This window comes from Somniosus microcephalus, chromosome 8, assembly GCF_052327205.1.
Source record: "Somniosus microcephalus isolate GS21.2 chromosome 8, FLI_Smic_1.0, whole genome shotgun sequence".
NCBI classification, from domain to species: Eukaryota; Metazoa; Chordata; class Chondrichthyes; order Squaliformes; family Somniosidae; genus Somniosus; species Somniosus microcephalus.
The window spans coordinates 230,406,685-230,427,654 of NC_140994.1; the positions used below are offsets into that span (position 1 = coordinate 230,406,685).

A 20,970-nucleotide genomic window follows, 5' to 3' on the forward strand; every position below is an offset into this window, starting at 1 on the left:
TGAGGAAGAAAGGAAACCCTTCAATAGCGGGTCTTTATTGGGCAGAAAATTTGACAGTATTTTTAGGAAAAGTTCTGCAAAGTTTCTCCCTGCCGCCCAAAAGGAAATCAATCTTGCACTGTTCATCACTTAACCTTGGCCAGTTGTCTTTTTTGACACGCTGGAGGTGAGCTTCCATGTAGCTTCTTCTGCTCCATTGGCAAAACTTTGCCGGAAGTGCGGCAGAAACCTGGTTTAAACATGTAAGTGGAACTTGCTTTTATGGAAGCTCATTTCACAAAGGATTACAGCACATGATCTAGGCTGACACTTCAGTATAGTACAAAAGGAATGTTTTGTTGTTCAAGGTGCCATGTTTTGGATGACACATTAAACCTTTCAGGTGGATGTAAATGATCCCACAGCACTTATTCGAAGGAGAGTGTGGAGTTCTCCCAGTGTCCTGGGCAACATTCATCCTTCAACCAAAACCACTCAAACAGACAATGCTGAGTGCAAAGTGGCTGCCGCTTTTGCAATGGTGTTCTTTTGCTAACTTACGGGAGATTAGAATAACTTGTGTTGACGTATCACCAAATGGCTTTGAGATGCATCTCAGTACTTAATTAGCTTGGTTAATGACAGTTGTACATTGAGTTTAAATAAATGGTCAAAAAACACCTCGAAATTATTTTCATTTCCTACTTTTGCTTACAGATGTCCAGGCTGAAAATTTGCATTGGAAGTGGGGTGGTGGGGGGCGGGAGACTGGGGAGGTGTGACAGGAGGGGGAGGTGTGGCAGGAGATGGGTGAACAAAGGGGGTGGTATCCTGGTATGTGCTGGGCATGTATCTACCAGGAACCTCTGCCATTGATCCTGGTGTACCTTCTTGGGTCAAGGAAGGTTCCTTACTTTAAATGCCAGTGGCAGGAAGCCATGTCATTTGGTTACTAGCACACTGAAGAGGCTGCGTACTATGGGGTACTGTGCTGGGTCCAGGATGGTGATGTCAGTGGCCACCCGGGTAAAGTTGAAGAATTTCCCCTCTGGCTTCCTTTTGATGCCTTTTACAAGGGGCCACTTTCAAATATCGATATATTTACTTGGTTTGAAAATGGTTAGGATCAATTCCACTGTCCTGAGCCTGCACGACCAGGTGGGTCCCACAACTGCCAAATGGCAGCCTGGTCTCGCTAAGTGTATCACTACCAATGACGCGCCAGGTCCCTGTGAGGTTGGAGAAGGGGAAACTCATTGCATTAAGAGTCCATGTCTCGGCCCAGCCTCCTCCTCTGCCATTGGCCTTATAAGGAGTAGGTGGAATTCCCAATACAAGACCTAATTTTCGTCCTTTCTGCGCACTCCCACAAGAGTTACGGCAGGAATCCGCTGGAAGGGTGGTGAGTTTTCAGCCTCATGTTTTTGTTATTTACATATCTTAGGATTTTTGTTCCAATGTGATTAACCCTTGCATTTATTATACTTTGCTTAAGGCAGTCTCTTGTCAAAAACGGGGCAGCTACTGCTCATCACAAAGTGTTCCTGTCTTCTCAATTCAACCTGAAATTTCCCTGTTTAAGATAACACATTAATTTACATTGAAATCTATCTGCCATTCACCAGCCAATTCATTTTGTTGGCCCAGATTCCTTAGAATCCTAGGAATCTCTCTTAATGCTAACCATTTGGTCACATAGCTTTGTATTCACATAGAATACAAGTACCACCATCCTCCATCAAGAATGAGGGGACATAATCTTAAAATTAGAGCTCAGCATTCAGGAGTGAAATCAGGGTGCACTCTTTCCACACAAAGGTGTGATCGAAATCTGGAATTCTCTCCCTCAAAATGGCTGTGGATGCTGGGACAATTGGGGCATTCAAGACTGAGATCAATAGATTTTTGTTAGGTAAGGGTATCGAGGGATATGGAGCAAAGGTGGGTAAAGAGAGTTGAGGTACAGATCAGCCATGATCTAATTGAATGGCAGAGCAAGCTTAAGGGGCCGAATGGCCTACTACTGTTCCTATGTTTCATATTATTAATGAATAGCATGAACACAGGGAAGCTAGAGTGGTTCACTGTGGGATTCTGCTACTCACTTCTCCCAACCAGGGCTATTTTCAATTTATCACCTGTTTGCTTCTATAACTAAGCCCATTTTCAGTACAATTAACCGATTTCTCATTAATTCTAGCAGTCTCAATCTGTTTTCCAAGTCTCATAAATGGAATTTAATCAAGCTTCCTGAAAATCCAAGAAGATTAAATTGACTGGCTTGCTTTCAAAAAACAATTTAGTTAGCCCCTGAAAGAATTCCAGTAGATTTGTGAGGCATAACCTATTATTTCTAAATCCATGCTGACTATTAACTATGCTTTTTGTGCTTTACTGATGAGGAAGAGAGTGTTTGAAGACCAGGGCCTCAAACCCAGCACCAAGCTCATGGTCTACAGAGCAGCAGTGATACCCACCCTGCTGTATGCCTCAGAGACATGGACCATTGTACAGCAGGCACCTCAAAGCACTGGAGAGGTACCACCAGCGCTGCCTCCGCAAGATCCTGCAAATCCATTGGCAGGATAGGCGCACCAACGTCAGTGTTCTCGCTCAGGCCAACATCCCCAGCATCAAAGCTTTGACCACACTCGATCAGCTCCGATGGACGGGTCACATCATCCGAATGCCCAATACGAGACTCCCAAAACAAGCGCTCTACTCGGAGCTCTGACACGGCAAGAGAGCCCCAGGTGGGCAGAGGAAACACTTCAGGGACACCCTCAAAGCCTCCTTGAAAAATCCGGGAAGGCGCCGAACACCTCGAGTCTCTTCGCTGGAGCAAGTGGAAGCCAAGCGCAAACAGCGCAAGGAGCGCATGTCAACCCAAGCACCCCATCCACCCGCCCCTTCAACCACCGTCTGCGCCACCTGTGACAGAGATTGTAGGTCCTGCATTGGTCTCATCAGTCACCTGAGAACTCATTTTTAATGTGGAAGCAAGTCATCCTCGGTGCCGAGGGACTGCCCAAGGACTGATGAAAACTGAAAGCATCCCATAAAATGGTCTTGAGCATTTTTCCTGTTGCCAGTCTCAGGGTAACTGTTCTATAATTCCCAGGTCATGCTTAATTTCTTTGTGGTACTTCCCTATTCAAATGTAGTTCCTGTGTTTATGGACTTCTAAAAATATCAGTCAGAGCCTAGATTATTTCATCTATCATTTCTTTGGGGACTCAAAGGTATGTGCAATCTGATCCGGGTGCCCATTGCACTTTTAAGTCTAGAAACTACAGTTGGCAATATCAGTAGACATAGAGAGAAAGCATTTGTATGATATTCTTGTGCACCAGTTTAAAAGAGGCATTGTCATTTAAGATGAGCAGGTTAACACCTTCATTAAAATACTGAACATAACATGCCATACCAATGTGTTAAGCATTTGTATGCTAATATCAACATATCAATTTCTAGGTTTTAATTCTTCCATTTTTTTTTACTGATGTCTACATCTATATATTAATACTCTTTCATAGGGCCTACAATTCCTGTTCACAAATCTTACTTCCAGATTTTTGGTCATGCTTTTCTGTCAACATTTTCCATTCAATTTTGCTGTGCCAAGTGCCCATGATGTAGTTCCATGGTCTGGTCTCCAGACCATGGACGTTTCTGTAATCTCCTTTCCCAGATCTGTGGCCACCTTGTGTATTTAAGACACATTTCTTCATCAACTAACTGTGGGCATCATCTTGGGCAATTTACTGATGTGCAGTAGCGCGAAGGGTCTCGGAGCGAATCAGCCGCCCAATTTACACTGATTAGCCCAATTTTCCCTGCATAGACCAATTCTGCCCCCAATATTTTTATATTACCAGAGGATCTGTAATGCTGCTTATGCTAAATCAAGTGATGTGCGGTTTTATAAAGGCAAGAGCTTTATACTAAACGATGCAGAACATATTCTGCTGCTATGGTTGATGCCGATCCCGTTTAAAGCCACAAAGTCAAAGGTAAAACTGAGTGAGATCATTTGGGGTTTAAGTGTTCGTTGGACTGAAGGTCACTAACTTGGCTTTGCTTTTTTAAAAATTAATATGGTTACTAAAGTAAATTAAAAGGTCAGAGACATTTGACTCTGACATCTTTTGTTTCCAGGGGATTTCTCTATCTATTGTAAATGAATGCTGTGGTTTCTTTATACTTCTTTTTGAAATATGACACAGAAGTTTGCAGTGGGACACTTGAAGTGTGGCTGACAGGGAATGTGTACTCAATGTAGCATTATTTATAATATTACTGGCAGATCTCCCATGTTGTTGCTCATAGTGAGCTTGGGGATGTGCTATTTTATAACGATCGGCAAGTTATACCATGAACATGCAAATTCTTTATTCGGGTCATTGATTCATGGTGACTAAATAAGACAACATTTTATAACATGGCACTCAAGGGCCTAGAAATTCACTTTGGGGCGGCCAGCTCGCTCGCGCCCAAAAGTTAGCGCTGGGCGGGGAGGCATTAGCACTCGCCAGATATTCGTCTTCTGCGCCCCAATTCGGAAGCGGGCGCTATACCAGGGTGTGCCCGCCTCCGCTTGGGGCGCTGCAACTGAATATCGGCGCGCTAGTTGCCGCAGCGCCACCCGCAGCGGAGCGGCAGGCTGCGGTACTGCAGGCCTTCCTCCCTCTCTTAATGTAAGAAGTCACACAACACCAGGTTATAGTCCAACAGCTTTATTTGAAATCACAAGCTTTCGGAGCGCTGCTCCTTCTTCAGGTGAAGTGGAGAAATGCATAAAGACACAGCTTATATAGTCAGAGAATCATGTCAGATGTTTACAGGTAACCTTTCCAACAGCCATTTATCACACCTCGGCAGAGAGATAATCACAGACTATATAAGCTGTGTCTTTATGCATTTCTCCACTTCACCTGAAGAAGGAGCAGCGCTCCGAAAGCTTGTGATTTCAAATAAAGCTGTTGGACCATAACCTGGTGTTGTGTGACTTCTTACATTTGTCCACCCCAGTCCAACTCCGGCATCTCCACACCATCCCTCTCTTAAGGGGGAGGTGCCTGCAGCAGCCGGAGCCCCGATCGCGAGTGCCGGCAAAAGAGCCCGGCACAACGGAGAAGTGCCGGGCTCGCGGAAAGCAGCCGGCAATGCCGCGGGGGGGGTGGTGGAGGAGGCCGGGGAAGGAGGTGCGGGCAGGCGGCCGCCGCAAAAGCGGCCGGCCGCACCTTCCGCTTTAAAGCGCCCCACTAAGGCTGCAGGACGGCCCCGTTTTCTGGTCGCTGTTTGCGGCTGCTTCGGAGGAGGCGGCCGCAACTAAATATGGGGATCGGCGCAGTTTCGGGGCGTTACCGGGGCACCGCGCACACCGATGACGTCATCGGTGCCGGCGCAGCGCTAATGGCTACCGCCGCCATTAACGCTGCACTCAATTTCCGCGCTACCAACCCCGCTGGCGCAGAAGACCTCTTTAGGCGCTAAGTGGGCGCAAGGCCCACTGAATTTCTAGGCCAAGGACTTTTAAACAAGAACCAATTCTGCAGCTCTGTGAAAACTGTAAATGAATGACATTGATTATTATTATAATATGACTCCTTATTTATCCATGTATCTGATTTTTATATCTTACCTTTTTAAAACTCAGAATACAAAGGAAAATGGTAGGCAACAAGTAACTGATTAGAACTATGTAGAATTTAGTAGCAGTGAGAAGTGGGTTGTGGAATTATTGAACTGGTTTGATTTCATGGTTTAATCTTAGAATTGACATAAGTGGAGGGTTCAAGGATTTGGCAATAGTGGAGATGGGTTCTGGGGGATGGCAGTACTTTGAGGTGAATTCCAGGGGTCTGGAACCAATGGATGGACGTACTGACTGGGCTCTGTCAGCACTGTTGAGGAGGCACAACAATGTGGTTGCGCTTGGGAGCATGCTGAAGTATGGAGTACTGAGTGTATGATAGGCTGGTAAGGTGCTTGTGGCTTGTAAAAATTGGGGATGGGATTTTAGAGCTTGGAAGCATTTATATTTTTGATGCCTGGAGGCTTAGGACTACAGGGGGAGGTCTGGGGATGTAGAATCTGGGAAAAATTGTGCATCAAGCTTGCTGGCATTTGGGTGGTGTAGATTGATAGAAGTGGTGGTGGGTTCTTGCATATGTAAGCATTACAAAGAATCATAGGAGATCTGGGAGGGAATTCCGTGTGTGGGAGTCTGAGAGTTTGGTAACATTGGCACAGTCTCTGGGGCTAAAGGTTGAGAGAGTTTTTCTGGAGAATGGGAACATTTCAGGAGAGGGATTGGGATCAAAGATATGTGAGTACTGGGAGGGGAACTACAAGGGGGAGGAGTAGTCTGAGTAGTATCCTGGAGTCTGACAGTGGTGGGAGTGGGTCTTGGGCTTCTGGGACCAGAACAGGGGGTACCTTGATTTGGATGAGGGGGGTGACCCTGAGTGTCGAAGCATTGGGAGGGATCCCAAATTCTGCAAGAACTGGAGAGAGAGTGGCCCTGAAGTACTGAGGGGTGCACTGTCTGGCAGTTCTGAGTGCCAAGGTCCAGTAGTGATAATTAGAGCAGCAAGGGGCTTAGGAAATGTTGCTAGATCTCCTGCTGCCTACTTTAGCACCTTCAGCTGCTTCCTCCAATTAATTTTTGGGTTCTGTGTACATTTGGGAAATACACTAAAGTGCACTTAAATCCCTTAAAGCCTATTACTGGCTAATGGCGGGGATCTGGGTGTAGAAGCAATTTTGGATCCTGGGGAGAAAACGGAACATGTGAATTGGATGGGGATGGATTAGCAACAGGGACCACTGCTCACGTTGTTGAGGTGGGGGTTCCTGGGGGGGCAAGACCTGCAAAGGTGGGAGCAAGGAGCAGCAACAGGGAAATGGAGTAAAGGCACTGGAGAAAGAGGAAGAGCATAATGAGACTCTTGGGATGTCAGGAGAAGTGACAACAGGGAGCATCTATTGTTTCTATTGCAGTAATTAAGTCTAACTTTGCAGATGGCCTAATTCTCTGCTCATGTGATTATGCTGCGAAGGATTCACTGTTTGTTTCTATTATATTATTTTTACTTTCACACCTTCTTTCCAGTTGTTCTGGATCTGTCCCCTTAGCTTCTGTTTATTGAAATCCGTCAGAATATAATTTCCTGCAGCTAAACAATTAACAACCTGCTCATCTTGAGCAGATGTTGAATCGCAGTTATTTATTATTTTGTTGCCTTAATGACAACAAATCTTTTATGCATGTTGCTTCTGCCATTTTCTACAAAATCAACTGAAGCTTAATGTCCACTACCATCACCAATCATCCTGCCAACTATGTACTTGATACCCACTGGCATCAAATGCTTTTCATCTGGCCAACTTGTCAAACCTGATGCCCACTGGCACCAGACCATTCTTGTTCTAATCAGTATTTAAACAGCTCATATCCGATCACTTACTGTTGTAATACTGGCTCATTGGCACTAAGTGTCATGTTCATAGTGTTTTCCCTATTCTACATTTGCACCTTGCCTGCAATATTTTATTGCACCTCTGCTGGGTTTAATTTCCATCATTACTTATCAGACATATCCTGACCCAGTTGACAGAGACCTCACTATAAATTAGCTGCGTTCAACTAAATTGAGTTCCGCTACATATAAAGATTTTAAGTAAATTGATACATAAATAGATCTAATATGGTAAATATAGCAACTGACAGAAAGCAGTAATCTCAGGTTTAAAGTCTAGACAACGGAAAATATAGAGGCGCGCTGGGAAGCACACAATGACATTGTATTAAGGATGAAGTTACGCCTGACTTGGCAGATCATCAAGGCTGTATCATAATGCTTAGCAGTATCATAGAACCAAGAGTGGAAAACATTCCTCTCTCGTACATCAAATAACCCCTTGTACTAGAGACCATAAAAGTAGAAAGGGTACTCTACGGGGAGCAACTAGAACTACATTTGTGGCTGCTCAAGCACTAGTGAATCTCACATTATATACAATCGACTCAACATAAACACTAATCTGAGCCAAACAGAAAGCTCCAATGGGCCAAATCATTTCCCATTATTCAATCAGCAGAATTTCAGTAGACCAAGGCTTTCCCTTTATAAAGGTCTTTTAGGGATAGGTGTGGTAAGGATATCATATTTTGCTATATATTGTACTGCACATCACTATATTTAGTAAACCAATGGCCCGGATTTTGCGGGCCAATGATGGCGCAAGTCTTGTAAATGGCCCCGCAAGTTCAGGGTTTCCGCAGGCGTGGCGCATGCGCGAAAACCCGGAACTTGCGATCTGTCGAGGTTCGCCTTGACAGATCATACAAACCGACCCAAAAGTCACTTTTGCTGGTGCAGAGTTGGGCTATTTGCCCAACTACTGCCCAGCAAATGCCCACAAAACCCTTCCGCCTGGTTAAAGGCAGGTGTGGGGTCTGCTTTCACCAGCGTAAGGGTTAATATAAATGTTAAATTAAAAATCATCCACATTTAAAATGAGTTTATGTAAGGCCCGGATTAAAATGTTTAAAATTATTTTTCAAAAAATTAGATTTTTATTGTAAATGCTTCATTAAGGGACTTTGAATTAAATTTGAAAATGGGAAATTTTTATTCCAGTTGTGTAAATTGTTTAATTATTTGGGGATTCCTCAAATGCTTATGCGGATTCCATTTGTAAATGGAATCCCCATAAGCATATGAGGAATCCTCCTTTCTGATTAGAGGACCTGGCCCACGTGATCCCAGGGAGGCTTCGGAACCACCTGCTCTCCCTGGGATCCATGGGCCTTTATGCAGGAGTACACTTGGAGGCCCAGGACCAGAAGCCTCGGAAGTCCGAAAGTCAGCAGGTAGGTTCGGATTTTTTTTCGGGTCGGATGCGTACTCCAGCGGTACGCCTCTGACCGCAATTTCCAGCCCATTAATTCTATTGAATCATGGTGTCAGCCATAGCTCAGTTGATAGCACACACGCCTCTGAGTCAGAAGGTTGTGGGTTCGAGTCCTACTCCAGAAACTTGAGCACAGAAATCTAGGCTGACACTCCAGTGCAATACTGAGGGAGTGCTGCACTGTTGGAGGTGCCATCTTTCGGATGAGACGTTAAACCGAGGCTCTGTCTGCTTTCTCAGGTGGACGTAAAAGAACACATGGCACTATTTTGAAGATGGTCAGGGGAGTACTCCCCGGTGTCCTCACCAATATTTATCCCTCAATCAGCATCACTAAAAAAAACCCCAGATTATCTGGTCATTATCACATTGCTGTTTGTGAGATCTTGCTGTGTCTGGCGTGTTTCCTACATTACAACAGTGACTACACTTCAAAAAGTACTTCATTGGCTGTAAAGTGCTTTGGGACGTCCTGAGATCATGAAAGGCGCTACATAAATACAAGTCTTTCTTTCCCATTTATTCCCATTATACAGCATTTATGAACTAAATTGAGTTCTGCTATATATAAAGATTTTAAGTAAAACTGAGATTACTGCTTTCTGTCAGTTGCTCTATTAACCATATTAGATCTACTTATGAATAAATGCTCATCTCACTAAAGAATGTTCACCATTGCGTTAAAACAGTGGCATATTTCTGAAAGTTATGTTTTTTTTGTTCTGTTCTTGCATTGATTTAAGTTGTTGACTGAGCAGCTCAATGTGCTGTGGGGCAAAGATTGCTTTTATGTGGCGCAAACCTAATCGAAGCCAAAACCAGGTCCAAACACAACATTTCTTGGCAAACTGGTGCCTTTGTCGGAACTCAGCTGTATGCGGATTAACAGGTAAATGAATCAAAACACATGGAGCTGAACAACAAACAGTCATTTAAATAACTCACATTCCCAACAGCTAATACCAATGACTGGCAGAGAGTAATTCATATTGTGTGGATCATCTACAGTGCTGGTATAAAAGCAGTGGTGCAACACAGCAAGTAGTATTACTTTTGACTGCCAAAGCATCAGGAGCATGGCTCTGAGGGTATTTCATACAAGTGACCATGGGGGAGCACAACATGGCTTCAGTGTCCCCTGTCTATACACATGAAAGATTGGCCAGCATTCCTGCTGCTCATCATGACGCAGCCAGTCTAGGTGGAAGTGCATGGGTGTCAATATTGGATGGAAATCAAATTAAACGTTGCACCTACATTCACTCTCCAGACTCGCATATGAAGAACCGCCACTTGCCTGAAGGACTAGAGGCTTTTGATTGTTTGTGAAAGTTCAAGGAGAAAATGGGTGCAGAAACAAAATCATGAGGGAATTTGGAAGAGAAAAAAATATAACTGCAAGCATTTTGTTTTCCTGGCATGGGCAGTGGCTTGGGACTAAGGCCATTAGCAGGGATAATTCCGTGAATTATGATCCAAACAGTAAACCAGTCTTGAAGGGCGCGCTGGTCAGAGTTAGAGCTACAACACTCGAGCCCTGATTCTGCGACCTGTGCTCCCTGTAAGTATGGCAGCCTGCTGGGAAGGAAGGATCGCAGAATTAACCCTATTATTCCAAAGAGAGAAGGAAATACCTGACCGCTTTGGGGAGACGGGGTGTGGGGAAGGGGGAAAACATTCTTAAAAGATAGGGTAGACATAGAAGATTCTTCCACTTTGGGAGGAGTCCAAAACATGGAACTTGCTAACATATGGAGCAGTTGAGGCAAATAGCAAAGATGCATACAAGGGAAAGCTAGATATGTACATGAGGAGAGAAAGGAATAGAAGAGTATGTCGATAGGGGGAGAGTGAGTAAGGTGGGAGGAGGTTCGTGGAGAGCATAAACACCAGAATAGACCTGTTGGGCTGAATGGCCTGTTTCTGTGCTGTAAATTCTGTGCTGTAAAAATGCAGAATAATGGTCCACCTATGAAGTCTCTTGAAGGACTGTAAATAATGGGAAATATGTCAGATCATGCGGAGACCATCACATCTGCTGCCAACATCAGAATGTAAAAACTATACTGCAAGAGTTCACAGCTGGCAGAGAAAGGAATATAATTGTCTCTCTGCCTAGCCCCAACAGCCATGAGGACTTGAGCTTACCTGAAATGATCTCCGTCCGTCACTCTGCTGCAGATCCAACTCAAGTCACACACAAGTCTACAGTCTCAGTGTAGCATCACCCTTGACATCTGCAATGCAATCAAATTAAACACACGTGATTGTTTTACACTGTTTGCAAATCTTTAAAAAAATATATAATAAATAGGGACATAGGTCCAGGAGTAAGCCATTTAGCCCCTCGAGCCTGTTCCACCATTCAATGAGATCATGGCTGATCTGTGAGCTAACTCCATGTACAGGAGGAAGAAATCTAGCTATAAGTGATTGTGGTCATCAAAGCAGGAAATAAAACATTTGCCTTTTTATTGTACCAGTTAACACAGGTCAAATAAAGAGTAAAACTCCCTCCATTTTTGTCTCAAAATTCTTCAGGAGTTCTGCTGGTCTACCGTTGCAAAGGACAGCCAGGGGGGTAGATTTCCTAATCTGGGAGTTCCTGCTTCTCAGGCTTCAGTGGGACCAGGCATATTAATGGTTGCCAGTACGCTGATTGAGAGCGCAGACGTACTGGTGTCCACAAGGGTGTCGGTGGGTCTCACCAATGACGTACAGGCCAGAAAAACAGCCTGGAGCCCCAAAGAGTGAACATAAAGGAGGGATTAGGCAATGCACCACCACCACCGCCCCCCCCCCCCCCACACCACCCCCGGGCCAAAGAAAGCTAACGTTTCTGTGGGCATGAAGCAAGTGGATGCCAGAAACATACCAATCATGGCTTTCATGCCCATCTTTCTCGTGCGAGTGACCTGCCCTTCCACGGACCCTGAAAACTCCAGCAGGGCCTGTGTTGGAGCGCACCACTGGGTAACTGCCAGGAATCCGACCCCAGAATCTTTGGCTCCAATGTGTTTTACCCCTTAGACTGGCAGCAGGTATCATAAGAGATAACAACTGCCTGAAGTCAGAGGCCCAATGACACTCACAACTGACTGGATTATTACCAATAGTTCTCTGCCAGACAACCAATATTTTTTGTATTATATAGAACACTTTATACCATGTTTTCAACTTAAAAAGCTCATTTAAAATCAGATTCCTGCAGCTTTTGTAACTGATGAAAATCAACGATTGTGGCTTTGTCAACTTGAACTTGCATTTCCGCATACAAGTGTAACAAATCATCCTGAGCATTAAATTGGAACGAGTCTCCTTGCCACTTCTTGCATACTGAAGGGGCCTGCCAGTATGCAATTCAAACAGCTTTAAAGATTCATAGGTTTGATATTGGGAGGACTATTCAGGCAAAAGCTGGAACAGCCTCCTTAGAAAAGTCACTTCAATAAAGTCCACGATACTGGCCACTGAACACTCATGTCGCATATGTTTCGTCATGTCTCCGTAATCCCAATTACATCATAGAAACATAGAAACATAGAAGATAGGAGCAGGAGTAGGCCATTCGGCCCTTCGAGCCTGCTCCGCCATTCAACGAGATCATGGCTGATCATCCAAACCCTAGCACCCGGTCCCTACACCGATAGCCATCCCACCCAAGCCCTATCCCCGTAACCCCGTAACCCCACGTATGTAATCCCCCCTAACACTAAGGGTCAATTTTTTTTTAATTTTTATCATGGCCAATCAACCTAACCCGCACATCTTTGGACTGTGGGAGGAAACTGGAGCACCCAGAGGAAACCCACGCAAACACGGGGAGAATGTGCAATCATATCTGTTTACATCTATTTGCGCAGGAATGGTGCAAGGGGGAGGGATTCAAATTCCTGGGACATTGGAACCAGTTCTGGGGGAGGTGGGACCAGTACAAACTGGACGGTTTGCACCTGGTCGGGAACGGAACTGATGTCCTAGGGGGAGTGTTAGCTAGTGCTGTTGGGGAGGGTTTAAACTAAAATGGCAGGGGGTTGGGAACCTCTGCAAGGAGACAGAGGAAAGGTTAGCAAGGATAGAAACAAAAGACAGGAAGGAGAAAAGCAAAAGTGGAATGCAGAGAAATCAAGGGTGTAAATCAAACAGGGCCACAGTAAATAAGAATTCTAAAAGGACTAAGAGTGTTAAAAAATCAAGGCCTACAAATTCGGTGGCGCCAAGCTCGCCTGGGCGCCAGAAGTCCCGCCCCGGAAGGAGCCGCTTGCGCCAGCGGGATATTCAGTTTCAGCGCCCCAAACGGAAGCGGGGCGCTACTCGAGGCGCCCCGCGTCCGTCTTGGGGCACTGAAACTGAATATCGCAGCGCAACGTGCTGCAGCGCCACACACTGCGGCACGGCGCGCTGCGGTACTGCAGGCCTTCCTCCCCTTCTTAAAGGGGAGGGGCCTGCACCAGCGCGATCCGAGATCGCGAGTGCCGGCAAAAGAGCCTGGCACCGAGGAGAAGTGCCAGGCTCTTGGGACACAGCCGGCACTGCCCCGGGGGGGGCTCAGGAGGCCAGGGACGGCGGCGCGAGGAGGTGCTGGCAGGCGGCCAGCAAAAAAATGGCCGCCCCGTACCTCCCCTTTAATTAGCGCCACTACCGCCGCAGGTAGGCCTCCCTGAACCGGTCGCAAATTGTGACCGGTGCTGCAGGGGGGGGACACGACCAAATATCGTGTTCGGGGCAGTAGCGGGGCGCTGCGCACACCGATGATGTCATCGGTGGCGGCGCAGCGCTACAGGCTAACGCCGCCATTAGTGCCCCGCTAAATATCGCGGGAGGTGTAGCCAGTGGCGCTAAAACCACTGAGTGCCCTCTTTGGGCACTAACTGGTGGCGCAGCCCACCGAATTTCTAGGCCTTTGTGTTTTAATGCGAGGAGCATTCGTAATAAGCTGGATGAATTCGCTGCGCAAATAGATGTAAACGGATATGATGTATTTGGGATTACGGAGACATAGCTCCAGGATGAACAAGGCTGGGAATTCAACATCCAGGGGTATTCAATATTCAGGAAGGACAGGAAAAAAGAAAAAGGAGGTGGAGCAGCATTGCTGGTTAAAGAGGAGATTAACACAATAGTAAGGAAGGATATTAGCTCGATGATGTGGAATCTGTATGGGCAGAGCTGAGAAATACCAAGGGGCAGAAAACGTTAGTGGGAGTTATATACAGACCCCCAAACAGTAATGCTGAGGTTGGGGATGGTATTAAACAGGAAATTAGAGATGTGTGCAATAAGGACACAGCAGTTATCATGTGTGACTTTAATCTACATATAGATTGGGTTAACCAAATTAGGAACAATACTGTGAAGGAGGAATTCCTAGAGTGTATACGGGATGATTTCCTGGACCAATATGTCGAGGAACCAACTGGAGATCAGGCCATCTTAGACTGGGTATTATGTAATGAGAAAGGATTAATTAACAATCTTGTTATGCGAGGCCCCTTGGGGAGGAGCAATCATAATATGATAGAATTCTTCATTAAAATGGAGAGTGAAGTAGTTGACTCAGAGACTAGGGTCCTGAATTTAAATAAAGGAAACTACAATGGTATGAGGCACGAGTTGGCTAGGATGGATTGGGGAACGTTACATAAAGGGTTAATGGTGGATAGGCAATGGCAAACATTTAAAGATCGCATGGATGAACTACAGAATTTGGTCATCCCTGTTTGGCATAAAAATAAAACAAAAAAGGTGACTCAGCCGTGGCTAACAAGGGAAATTAGGGATAGCATACGATCCAAGGAGAGGACATATAATTTGGCCAGAGAAAGCAGCAAACCTAAGGATTGGGAGCAGTTTAGGATTCAGCAAAGGAGGACAAAGGGATTAATTAAGAGGGGGAAAATAGATTATGAGAGTAAGCTTGCAGGGAACATAAAAACTGACTGTAAAAGTTTCTATAGATATGTTAAGAGAAAAAGATTGGTGAAGTCAAGCGTAGGTCACTTGCAGTCAGAATCAGGGGAATTTATAATGGAGAACAAAGAAATGACAGACCAATTAAATACATACTTTGGTTCTGTCTTCACAAAGGAGGACACAAATAACCTCCCAGAGATGTCGGGGAACATAGGGGGAGAAATTTGGTATCGCCCATTTTGAGGCGCGAATATCGGCTGGGCACAAAGTTTAGCGCCCGGCGCAAATTATCGCCGCCGACTGCAAAATTCGCCTCTCTCGCCCCTGGAGGTGATTGGAGCACTAAATCCGGCGCTACACAACTCTCTTAAGGCACTAAGCCCGAGGAGCGAGGCGCTACCTCAGAGGGCGGACACAGCGCAGGTGCTGTCAGTTAGCGATTGAACACAGACACACTGGCGCCGGTCAGTTCTTAAAGGGGAGGGTCGATCTTGCTCTGCAGCCACACCCTGCTCACTGGAGCCTTGAATCTCGGCCTGGACAGACCTGTGGCGAAATCTCCCAGCCAAGGACTATGGAGAGGGCCAGGGTTAGCGAGCACAGCGCTTCAGCGAGCGTGCCTTGGAGGCTCCGGTTGGCGCGGTGGAGCGGAGAAGATCTCTACTGTACCCAGAGAGTGGCAGGAGGCCTTTGCCAAGCGAATGCAGAAAAGCGTGGACGGAGGTGGCTCACAGAGTGACCTCAAGCAGCATGGTGCCTAGGACCCCTGTGCAATGCAGGAAAAAGTTCAACAACCTCATTTGGGTCGTCAGGGTGAGTGCCTTTTTTCAGAACCTCTTCATCCCTCCATCTCCACCTCACTTTATGGCCAGAGGGTCTTGAAAGCCCCAACGCCCAGCACTCATCCAACACCTGTGGCCCTTTCATGAAACACACACGCACATTCCACACTTTGCATATAGTAAGGGCTATTCAACCATGGGAGGCATTTCAGGCAAGATCATGGCTGCATACAGTAAGGGCTATTCAACCATGGGAGGCGTTTCAGGCAAGATCATTGCTGCATACAGTAAGGGCTATTCAACCATGGGAGGCATTTCAGGCAAGATCATTGCTGCATACAGTAAGGGCTATTCAACCATGGGAGGCATTTCAGGCAAGATCATGGCTGCATATTTGCTCAGATCCCATCCTTTTTCTTGCAGGCCAAACTGGCTCATAATCGGAGACAGCAGCAACAGAGGGCGGCCTCACCTTCAAGCCCTCAGTGATCTTGAGCAACGCGTCCACAGGATTGTGGCAAGCTGGATGCTTGGTCCCGTCGCCACTGAAGATGTCGAACCCGTTCTGGCCAGCAATGGTAAGGTCATCACCTTTTTGTCCTCTCTCCTTCCACCTGTTCCTCACAACAGCAGCCTTTGACACTTTCAATCCAAATCAGTACATCGCTGCACTCATGTCTCCCTTGCTGCCACCCTGTCCTCACGCTAAAGCCACTCTTGTACCTTCCTGCTTTCAGATGGTGATTCACCAGGTGAGGAGATGGGCCCTCAAGCTGCCATTGGGAGTGAAGCTGAAGGCGAGGAGGAAGAGGAAGCTGGACCATCAGCGCAACCATCTGCCGAGGCAGCCCATGGCCATACTGGGGACACGCCTTCCCTGGAGGGGAGCGGGGGGAATGGTCTGATGAGGATGAAGCTCCAGGACTCAGCAGGCTGCAGCAACACGAGGGGGTTAGGGAAGCTCGGGGGCCTTCTCCCCGGATGGAGAGTATGGCCTCGAGTCCTGCTGCATTGAACGCAGACGAGGAGCAGGTCCTCGCTGAAATGAGCGCCCAGGCAGAGCAAAGGTACACTGAGCTCATGGCTGCAGTGGCAAATATGCCCGAATCCATTGAATCACTGGCAAGGAGTGTGGAGCACTTCGCTGTAGCACAGGCGGCTGCCACGCAAATGCTAAGTGCTGCAATGCAGTCAGTGGCTGGTCTCATGCAGACGCAGATTGAGGCCACGCGAGCACTAACTGCTGCCACCCTCACTGGATCAGGCAGATTTCCCCGGGCCTCAATCTGTGCTCCAGCAGATTGCTCCACATGCTGAAGTGCTGCCCCGTGGGAGTGCCAGTGTGTCGGTCGAGCAGGGAGTTGCTGTCCTCTCTCAAGATGACAGCATTCCTGCTGCCAACACCGTCACTTCTCCACAGCAGTTGCCACCACCTGTAGGACAGACTGCTGCCGCCCATGCAGAGTTGGAGCAGTCAGCAGCCGGGCCCTCCAGGCCCAGAGCTGGTCCAGGCCGTCCCTCGAGGGCATCTGCAGTCTCAGTTTCTGACACTCAGCAGCCTTCCCCCAGCCTTGCTGCAGCCACTGGGGTCCCATTACGGAGGAGCTGCAGGGTGGGAAGGGGGCAATTTCGCAAGGGAGGCAGATCACCCTCGAAGGTCAAAAAGTAGGAGGTGTGGCAAAATGTATTTCATTGTTTTATTGAAGGCCGAGTGTCATGGTCCAATTTTTATTACTGTTTTGGACATTGCCTCCAGGTTGTGAGAGCCAGTTATGTGAATGATTGTTTTTTTTGGTGTCTCTTTCTATTACTTTGTCATGCGGAAATGAGACACAGTTTGGGAAATAAAGAAGTGTCTATTCAAAATGTGCATGTTTGGTCTTTGCACTCATTGTTGCCTTTACCGGCTTAGGAGTTGCGGGATGGTTTCATTCAGGTTGTTGGAATGGCAGAAGCCATTCCCTCAGAGGGGGCCTAGAAGCGACTTGCTATGAGCCTTTGACGGACGGCCCTTCCAATTTGTGCCTCCCTCCCGCCTTGGTGCTGCTGATGCTCCTCCTCCTCCTCTGCTGGTGCTCCAATGTCTGGTGGCATTGGCTGGGTCCTCTTAAGGTGCTAACAGGTGGCGCTACCAACTGAATTTTTCCCCCATAGGGTCTAATGAGAGAGAGGAATTGAATGCAATCAGTATTTGTAGGGAAATGGTGTTAGGGAAATTGACGGGATTGAAGGCCGATAAATCCCCAGGGCCTGATAATCTACATCCTCGGGTGCTTAAGGAAGTGACCCTAGAAATAGTAGATGCATTGCTGGTCATCTTCCAAAATTCTATAGACTCTGGAACAGTTCCCATGGATTGGAGGATAGCTAATGTAATTCTACTATTTAAAAAGGGTGGTAGAGAGAAAACGGGGAGTTATAGACCAGTAAGCCTGATATCGGTAGTGGGGAAAATGCTAGAGTCCATTATAAAAGATGTAATAGCAGAGCACTTGGAAAACAGTGACAGGATCAGACAAAGTCAACATGGATTTACAAAAGGTAAATCATGCTTGACTAATCTACTGGAATTTTTTGAGGATGTAACTGGTAAAATAGATAAGGGAGAACCAGTGGATGTGGTGTATTTTGACTTTCAGAAGGCTTTTGACAAGGTCCCGCATAAGAGATTAGCGTGTAAAGTTAAAGCACATGGGATTAGGGGTAAGGTACTGTCTTGGATAGAGAACTGGTTGGCAGACAGGAAGCAAAGACTTGGAATAAACAGGTCTTTTCCCGAGTGGCAGGCAGTGACTAGTGGGGTACCGCAGAGATTGGTGCTAGGACCCCAGCTATTCACAATATATATAAATGATCTAGACGAAGGAACTAGATGTAATATCTCCAAGTTTGCAGACGACACAAATCTGGGTGGGCGAGTGTGCTGTGAGGAGGATGCAGAGAAATTCCAGTATGATTTGGACAGGTTGGGTGATTGGGCAGATGCATGGCAAATGCAGTATAATGTGGATAAATGCGAGGTTATCCACTTCGGTGGCAAAAACAGGAAGACAGATTATTATCTGAACTGCAATAGATTGGGAAAAGGGGAAGTGCAACGAGACCTGGGTGTCCTTGTGCACCAGTCGGTGAAAGTAAGCATGCAGGTGCAGCAGGTGGTTAAGAAGGCAAATTGTATGTTGGCCTTCATAGTGAGAGGATTTGAGTACAGGAACAAGGATGTCTTGCTGCAGTTGTACAGGGCCTTGGTGAGACCACATCTTGAGTATTGTGTGCAGTTTTGGTCGCCTTATCTGAGGAAGGATGTTCTTGCCATGGAGCGAGTGCAGCGAAGATTCACCAGGCTGATACCTGGGATGGCAGGAATGACGTATGAGGAGAGATTGGGTCGATTAGGCTTATATTCGCTAGAGTTTAGAAGAATGAGAGGGGATCTAATTGAAACTTATAAAATTCTAACAGGACTAGACAGACTAGATGCAGGAAGGATGTTCCCAATGGCGGGGGAGTCCAGAACCAGGGGTCACAGTCTAAGGATAAGGGTTAAGCCATTTAGGACTGAGATGAGGAGGAATTTCTTCACCCAGAGAGTGGTGAACCTGTGGAATTCTCTACCATACAGCGCAGTTGAGGCCAATTCATTAAATATATTCAAGAAGGAGTTGGATATATTTCTTGAGGCTAAAGGGATCAAGGGATATGGGGAGAAAGCAGGGACAGGGTACTGAATTTGGATGATCAGCCATGATCTCATTAAATGGCGGAGCGGGCTCGAGGGGCCGAATAGCCTACTCCTGCTCCTACCTTCTATGTTTCCATGTTTCATAGATGGTTTAGGGCGGGGCAACAATGCCACTGCAGCACTAACTATGTTCTTGCTATAGTTTTGTTAAAGTTGACAACATGCCTTTGCTGGGTGACACTGCCCTTTTAAATCTGATAGTGTAAATTCCCCAAACAAAGCAATATTGGGTTACCCAGCCTCTGAAGAAATCCAAAGTGATTCTGTAAAGGAATAAAGGGGTGATTTCAATCTATTATCTGCCAGTGGCCATGCTTGGTGTCAGTGCAAGGCTGATTACATGAAACGTGATCCATGCAGATGTGGACTGATAATTACAATAGTACACTTAACTGGAATCATGGATCGAGTTTCACTAGATGTAGCAGATTACGGAATGCCTTACACATTTTTTGCCGTCTCTCATCAGATGAAAAGCTGAGTTGCTAAAAGTCTGACCTCTGCTATCATTTACCAGACCAGGACACCCATCGCCTTGGCACATTGCATAAAATTAAGCTGATGGTCTGCAACATTGTGTGAGTAGTTAATAAATCAAATAATGTACCAGCATACAATTTATGTTACGTGATCTCATTTTTTGGGTGAAGATGTGCTCACTAAGGTGAGGAATGTCAAAGCTGCAGCCTTTTCAAGGACACATCTAAGATAGATAATAGGATGGGTTAACTTCAATTCCCTTCCATTCTGCCTTTTGCTCATGTCAGCACCAAGCATATCCAGCTAAGTGATATTGTGAGTTAGATGGCAACCAAAGCTCCCTTTATTCTGTTCTGACAATATTTCTTAACCCTAACCTCAGGGGGTATAGTCCCATATCTCCATTTTTCACACTAACTATCCTCATGGGCATTCTAGGGTAAATTAAATGCAGAGGAAATCTTCCTCCTCACTGTCCTGGCGAGCACTCGGAGGTCAATAGTACAGGTTAAAAGCAGGATAAACTTCCCTCTACCATATCCCAGTAAATACACGCAGGCCAAATCTAGTGTGCATTAGGTGCAAAATAAAGGACCCAAAATTACAGGAGTCCCACTCCTCTGCTCTAAATGCAGGGCCGCAGCCTCCCATATCCATAGACAAAGACCTCGGCCCAAATTGCAGGGACTGGGTCATTAGCACATTCATGGCAGGCAGCCTACACCTGTAAGGATGCTTTAGAGGCTTCCTCCCTCATCTGCCAAGAGGAAAATTAAATTTGCAACCTCAAGGGTTGACCTGAGGCCCAGGAAAGAGAGAAAGAACTTGCATTTATATAGCGCCTTTTAAGACGTCAGGACATCCCAAAGTGCTTTACAGCCAATGTAGTACTTTTGAAGTGTAGTCACTGTTGTAATGTAGGAAACACCGCACCCAATTTGCGCACAGCAAGCTCCCACAAAGAGCAAAGTGATAATAATCAGATATTCTGTTTTTTAGTGATGTTGGTCGTGGGATAAATGAGAACTCCCCTGCTTTTCTTCGAATAGTACCATGGGATCGTGTACGTCCACCTGATGGGGGCTTGATTTAACATCTCATCCGAAAGACGGTACTTCCGACAGTACCACATTCCCTCAATACCGCACTGGA

At 46.3% G+C, this 20,970-nt stretch overlaps 1 protein-coding gene across 7 annotated transcripts in view; it reads right to left on the minus strand.

Moving 5' to 3' along the window:
• Window positions 1-20,970, minus strand: part of LOC147114145 (teneurin-2-like) — a 1,360,318-nt gene that overhangs the window by 1,169,642 nt on the left and 169,706 nt on the right. For all 7 annotated transcript variants that reach the window (XM_085995783.1, XM_085995782.1, XM_085995780.1 and 4 more), the window contains exon 2: window positions 11,050-11,138. The gene's annotated coding sequence lies outside the window, so the exon portion shown is untranslated. The remainder of the gene's footprint in view (window positions 1-11,049; window positions 11,139-20,970) is intronic.